Here is a 7508-nt window from a genome sequence, read left to right on the forward strand (position 1 = left end):
TTGTTTGATCTGGTGGGTTCTTACCTTGCTCCTTCATCTGCTGCATATTTCTCTGTCTTCTCATTTTGTTTAAATTACTGTGTTTGGGGTCTCCTTTTCGCAGACTGCAGGTTCGTAGTTCCCATTATTTTTGGTGTCTGGCCCCTGTGGGTGAGGTTGGTGCAGTGGCTTGTGTAGGCTTCCTGGTGGAGGGGACTGGTGCCTGTGTTCTGGTGGGTGGGGCTGTATCTTGTCTTTCTGGTGGGCAGGGCCATGTCGGGTGGTGTGTTTTGGAGTGTCAGTGAACTTAGTATGACTTTAAGCAGCCTCTCTGCTAGTGGGTGGGGTTGTGTTCCTTTCTTGCTAGTTGTTTGGCATGGGGCTTACAGCACTGGAGCTTGCTGGCCATTGGGTGGAGCTGGGTCTTAGTGTTGAGATGGAGATCTTTGGGAGAGCTCTCGCTGATTGATATTACGTGGGGCTGGGAGGTCTCTGGTGATCCAATGTCCTGGATTCAGCTCTCCCACCTCGGAGGCTCAGGCCCAACACCGAGCCAGAGCACCAAGACCCTGTCAGCCACATGGCTCAGAAGAAAAGGAAGAAAAATTAAGGGAAAAAAAAAAAAAAAAGGAGAGACAAAACTCTAGGACAAAACTCTAGGACAAATGGTAAAAGTAAACCTATACAGACAATATCACACCAAGAAGCATACACATACACACTTACAAAAAGAGAAAAAGGAAAAAAAAAAGTATATATATATATGTATATATATATATATGTATGTATATATATATATATATATGAAGGAAGAAAGCAACCAAACCAATAAACAAATCCACCAGTGATAATAAGTTCTAAATACTAAACTAAGATAAACATAAAACCAGAAACAAATTAGATGCAGAAAGCAAACCCCAAGTCTACAGTTGCTCCCAAAGTCCACTGCCTCAATTTTGGGAACATTCATTGTCTATTCAGGTATTCTTCAGATGCAGGATTTATCAAGTTGATTGTGGGGATTTAATCTGCTGTTCTTGAGGCTGCATGGAGAAATTTCCCTTTCTCTTCTTTGTTCACACAGCTCCTGGGTTTCAGCTTTGGTTTTGGCCCTGCCTCTGTGTGTAGGCCGCCCTCAGGAGTATGTTCCCCACCCAGACAGGAGGGGGTTAAAGCAGCAGCTGATCAGGGCTCTCTTGCTCACTCAGGCGGGGGGGAAGGAGGGGTACAGTTGTCATAATTGGAATGTGGGGCGAGCCTGCAGTGGCAGAGGCTGGCATAACGTTGCAACAGCCTAGGTGTGCCGTGTGTTCTCCCGGGGAAGTTGTCCCTGGATCACAGGATCCTGGCAGTGGCATGCTGTACAGGCTCCCGGGGGGGGGGGTGTGTGTGTGGATAGTGACCTGTGCTTGTACACAGGATTCTTGGTGGCAGCGGCCGCAGCGTTAGCACTTCATGCCCGCCTCTGGTGTCCGAGCTGATAGCTGTGGCTCATGCCTGTCTCTGGAGCTCACTTGGGCGGTGCTCTGCCTTCTGTGGGCACACTGGGAAGGAATCCCCTCTCCTCATGCACCCCAAAACAAAGGTCTCTTGCCTCTCCAGCCGGTCCAGACTTTTCCCCGGACTCTCTCCTGGCTAGCTGTGGCACACTAGCCCCCTTCAGGCCGTGTTCACCCAGACAACCCTAGTCCTCTCCCTGGGGTCTGACCACTGAAGCCTGAGCCTCAGCTCCCAGCCCCCTCCCGTGTCCTGGTGGGTGAGCAGACAAGCGTCTCAGGCTGGTGAGTGATGGTTGGCACTGATCCTCTGTGCAGGAATCTCGCTGCTTTGCCCTCTGCACCCCTGTTGCTGCGCTCTCCTTCGTGGCTCTGAAGCTTCCCTCCTGCCCACCTCCCATCTCCGCCAGTGAAGGGGCTTCCTAGTGTGTGAAAACTTTTCCTCCTTCCCAGCTCCCTTCCAGAGGTGCGGGTCCCATCCCTATTCTTTTGTCTCTGTTTTTTCTTTTTTCTTTTGCCCTACCCAGGTACATGGGGATTTTCTTGCCTTTTGGGAAGTCTGAGGTCTTCTGCCAGCATAGTAGGTGTTCTGTAGGAGTTGTTCCACATGTAGACGTATTTTTGATGTATTTATGGGGAGGAAGGTGATCCATGTCCTACTCCTCTGCCATCTTGAAGGTCTCGGTGGATTATTTTTGTGAGAGGAATTTTGGAAAGTCCTGGTTAGAAGGAAAGAAAAAATGAAAGAAGGGAGGAAGGAAGGGAAGGAGGGAGGCAGAGAGAAAATGAGAGAAGAAAAAGAAAGAAAGAGAGAGAGAGGGAAGGAGGGAAGGAAGAAGGGAGGGAGGAAGGAAGGAAGGGCAAGTTTAAAACTGTCTCCAGTGGGACTTCCCTGGTGGCGCAGTGGTTAAGAGTCCGCCTGCCAGTGCAGGGGACAGGGGTTCGAGCCCTGGTCTGGGAGGATCCCACATGCCGTGGAGCAACTGGGCACGAGCGCCACAACTACTGAGCCTGCTGTCTGGAGCCTGCAAGCCACAGCTACTGAACCCATGTGCCACAACTACTGAAGACTGCACGCCTAGAGCCTGTGCTCCGCGACAAGAGAAGCCACTGCAGTGAGAACCCCGTGTACCGCAATGAAGAGTAGCTCCTGCTTGCAGCAACTAGAGAAAGTCCATGTGCAGCAATGAAGACCCAATGCAGCCAAAAAAATTAATTAATTAAATTTATAAAAAACAAACAAACAAACAAAAACTCTCTTCAAGCCTCCTCAGATGTTGGTGTGTTGTCACTGTGATTTCCAACATGCTTTTCAGCAGGTGGTTGGACTCTTCTTGCCATTTTATGAAGCAATAGGTCCTGTGTTGTTACCACCAATACTATTTTCTGGGACTAAGGCAACTAGTGTCTTGACTCCTGACTTTCTCTGGCTGAAAGCACTGCAACAATTTCTAAAAATTCTATAAGCAATGTCACAGTGTGTCATGAAGATAATAAGTGACTCAAACATTTTTGTCTTTGTCATAATGACACTTGTTCAGTAAACATTGAAAGAAGGAAAAAAAGCAACCGTAATACCAGTATTCCCATACCACTGTTTCCATTTTTCTATGCTTCCATTTTGTGCTTTTCCTCATTGTGACCTCAAACTGATACATCATGTTTACTTTACTATCTATTGTTGCTAGACATTTACATGGTTTCCAGTTTTGCCTGGCATAGATAACACTCCAGTGAACCTCTCCCTGCATGTGACTTTTTAAAAAAATTTGGAGGATTTCCTTATGATGAACTTCTTAGACTGGAGTCACTGGGTAAAGCAGAAAAGACATTTTCAAGGCTTCTTAAGCACAATGCTGAGTGGCCTCTACCCAGCATACAGCACTGAGGACTGTCTTCTTCCTATAATATTTTATTCAAGAATTGTATCCCAAACTTGATTCACACCAGCAGGCAGGCCTTGCACAACGCTGGTGCAGATGCTCTAGGAAGGTACTTTGGAGTCCAGCAGGTTCTGGAATGGACCAAACCATAAGGCAGTGTGCACCCCTCACTGGGATGGGGACGACTGGCTATCTTCACTCCAGTGACCCCCAGGCATCTCAAACTCAACTTGCCCCAATCAGAGGGAACCATGTCTTCACCCAGAGTCTGCTCAGACTCCAGTAGTTCCAGCATTCAACCTGGAAGTTAGCTTCTCAATCACCCCACCAACTCCCCAACATACATGTACCCAAATCCCTCACCAAGACCTTGCAAATGTGTCTTCTATTTCCATATATGCATTTTACTATATGTATGTTTTACCTCAATTTAACAAAAAGGTAATTTAAAAAAACCCAGTCTGAATCCACCCCAACTTTCAACTCCAACCAATAGTTTGGTTAGACCCTGATCTAGAAGCCTCCAGCACCTGGCCTCCTGCCTCCAGCCAGACCTCCGTTTCAGAGTCATCTGGGTGCTTTTAAACAAGCACACTCCTGTGTCACTCTGGGTCTGAGAGCCGGGCCTGGGGACTGACATCTTGGCCTCACTCCCCAGGTGATCTGTGTGCAGAATGATGGTGACAGCAGCACTTCAAGAGGATGTCCACATGCCCTGGCGTGGCCTGACTTCTAGCAATTAGTTGCTCATTTTCCACTAGTTATTTCTTACATTTTACTCTCTAGTAACACCAAAGAGCTTGTAATCCCTCCCCACATCAACACACACACACACTCATGTGCAGGGTGCTCTAAGTCAGCCACACCTCTGTGCCTTTCTCTGCCCAGGCTGTGCCCCTGCCAGGCCCCTCCCTCTGTCCAACTCACTAACTCCCCCAGAGAGGATACTGTCCTTTGTCAGCTCATGCAGGCTCTTGCTGGAGTGGTTCCATTCTTTCAGCACTCACTAGCTGGGATCAATCTCTTTTGGGGGAATGGATGGGAGAGAAGTATTGTGGGTAACAGAAAACCCCAGATCAGAATTTAAAATGGAGGCAGGATAACTTACCACACTCATCATGTGTAAATGTGTGTGTGTGTGTGTGTTTGTGTGTGTGTGTGTGTATGGAGAGAGAGAGAGGAGAAAAGAGGTCAAGTTTTCAGAACAAATAAATGACATCCTTATCTGACAAAGCATTTTTTCTGATTTGTGAATTGATATATAAATATGAAAAGTTTCATAAAGGCACCAAATTAAAGTATGGTTTGTTATTCAGTCAAGAAAACCACACAAAGAATAATATGACATGAACAAAAACTGGAAATATTGCAAGGAATGCAGGGGATATTTGAAAGTTTGAAGTGGGAAACTTACCCCCAGCCCTCACAGCTGGACAGGCTGAAATTCTCTTTTCTTCAGAATTAGAGTGTGGGTCATGGGGATGCTGATGAACTCCATAATGACAGCCCGTGAGAGGATGGGCTTGGGGAGGGGCAGGATCCCACCGTGGGGTGCACACCCCTTTTTTCCCTCCATCCTTCCAAGACAGCACCAGGCTGCACACCCCGCAGCTGCCCCAGCAGGATTCATTACTTAGAAGGGAAAACGCCCCAGTGAGTTCACCCAAGTTGGGAATTGCTCCAAATATGGTACCCACGTCAGGTGCTGTGCAGGACCTTAAGGGCCAGAAGCACTTGCTTGTAAAATAGATTAGATTGGGCAATCCACAGGCTTCCAGGGATCTTGTTTAGAATTCTGCAGACACCTGATGGCGTCAGTCTGGGCCTTAAGCAGGCCCAGGCTCCCCTCTGCCTCTTCCCAGAAGGCTTGGGAGGCTCCACTTCCTCCACATCTGCCTTGCCAGGGACTCTTGAAGACAACAAAGGTCACAGAGTGATCTTTCCAGAGCTGCAGAGGTAGAGGTGGAAGGAAGGGAGGGAAGGTAGGTCTGGGGCCCTGCAGCCAGATCAATGCCTCCTGAATGGACCCAGGCAGGAAGGTAGGGCCTGGGATCCCAGTCGGGGATGGGGGAAAGGGGAGTAGAGGGCAGCTTGTTATAAAGCCTTGTTGGACACCCCCCCCCATGAGGCCCCTTTGCTCCACAGCAAAAGCCCCTGGAGCCACTGCGTTAATCCTGTACAAGAGCAGTGTCCCCAGGCCCCCTCTTGCTCTCATTTTTCCCTCCAGGCTCCCTCTCTGCCCAGACCCCTGTGGTCCAGCCTCCTTTATCTCTGGCCCTCCTTACTGCCCATATGACTTTTGAGCAGATCACCACCTTTTATTTTCCAACTGCCCTTGTCTGGCCTCTACAAACCCACTGTCTCCAGATTCAGCTGACACCCCTACCCTTTCTCTGTAGCCCCCCACCTCTTCCTGGAATGATGGCCAGCCTGCCACTCAGGCCCCCAGCCCTTTGCCTCTCTCTCTACCATCTCACCCCATGGCTCTGAATAAATGACTCTTGAATTTGTTTTATCCCACTGAGTTCTCCCAACAGCCTTGAAGATCTCCAGATGACAAACCTGAGCCACCAAGAGTGTTGATGACATGCCCACGGTCACCAGAACAAAGTTGGAGCTGGTTCTGCAGTGAGATGCTCACTCCACATTGCGTCCTCCCCCCGGTGACCTGGGCTCCCCTGAGCCTGCCCCTAATATATTTGGACCCCAAGGCAAGGGCAGAAAGGGACACCCACAAAAGATATGCAAAAATATTTACAAATTGTAACTTATGCTATTTCTAATATTTTTTCCCCTCTTACCTTAGTAAATATATTTTTGCAATGACATGAAAGGGCTGGTTCAAATTAAGAATTTTACTGCATTATAAGTTCTGCAGGAGAATGTGGTGGTGAGGAGAGCCCTGCTGCCCAGCTCTAGCCTGTCCTGCTCTCCTTATACCCCAGGTTCCACCTGACACTGTGAGCAGCCCCGAGTCTATAGGATCAGGATCAGTCCAGCTCCTGTGTGTGCCCTGAGCATACACCATCAGTGGTGTGGCCTCCCTAGAGAGGACGGGCCAGCAAGAGGCTTGTGCAGACCCTTGATAGTTGGATGGGGATTCTGGGCCCTGGGTCCAGGGCTTTAGGTGGGCTCTTCCCCTGGGCCCATACACTGTTTTTAAAAAAATTTTATTTATTATTTATTTTTTGGCTGTGTTGGGTCTTCGTTTCTGTGCGAGGGCTTTCTCTAGTTGCGGCAAGCGGGGCCCACTCTTCATCGTGGTGTGCGGCCTCTCTTGTTGTGGAGCACAGGCTCCAGACGCACAGGCTCAGTAGTTGTTGCCCACGGGCCCAGTTGCCCCACGGCATGTGGGATCCTCCCAGACCAGGGCTCGAACCCATGTTCCCTGCATTGGCAGGCAGACTCTCAACCACTGCACCACCAGGGAAGCCCTGCCCATACACTTTTGTCCCAACTGGAAGAAGGTCTGAGCAGTCCCCACAAACAGGGCACAGTGGGCTTCTCTTCCAGGACAGGCCTGGCTGTCCCCACACTGCCTTTAGTCCCTACTGCAGGTCACTGATGGTTGGCTGGAGCCTGGAATATAAACAAACATCCCAGGGGCCTCCTCTGAATTGGCTCAGTTCCCTGGAACTCACAGAGACAGGGCACCCACATCCCTTGGGGTATGGTGGATACTTCCTCACAGGCTTCCTGCTCTGGGGGAAGTGAAGAAGCTTCTTTCAGCTCCCAGTTGTGAAGTCAGAGCCCTGTGCAGGGTGTATAGCTCCTATACCTGTGGGGGCTGGGAGGGAGGGCAGTGCAACATCTAGTAAGGGTGGGCGTCAGGGTCCACTGGCAGCAGGGGCAGGGAAAGAGGACCAGAGGCTGGTGCTGGACCAGAGGTTGGGAGCAGGGTTTGGGGCCTCCATCTTGGCAGCACATCTGGGGCCCCAGCTTCATCTTTGCTACTTTCTCTTGGATGGGTCAGATCTGAGGGGATTCCTCTGTGTTCTGAGCCTTTTGTCTATGAGAGGAGAGGGGGATGGGGTTCATCCATGTTGCAGCATGTGTCAGCATTTCCTTCCTTTTTAAGACTGAATAATATTCCATTGTATGAATATATTACATTTTTTTATTCTTTCATTTGTCAATGGACACTTGGATT

The sequence above is a fragment of the Eschrichtius robustus genome, chromosome 1 (assembly GCF_028021215.1).
Source record: "Eschrichtius robustus isolate mEscRob2 chromosome 1, mEscRob2.pri, whole genome shotgun sequence".
Taxonomy (NCBI): Eukaryota; Metazoa; Chordata; class Mammalia; order Artiodactyla; family Eschrichtiidae; genus Eschrichtius; species Eschrichtius robustus.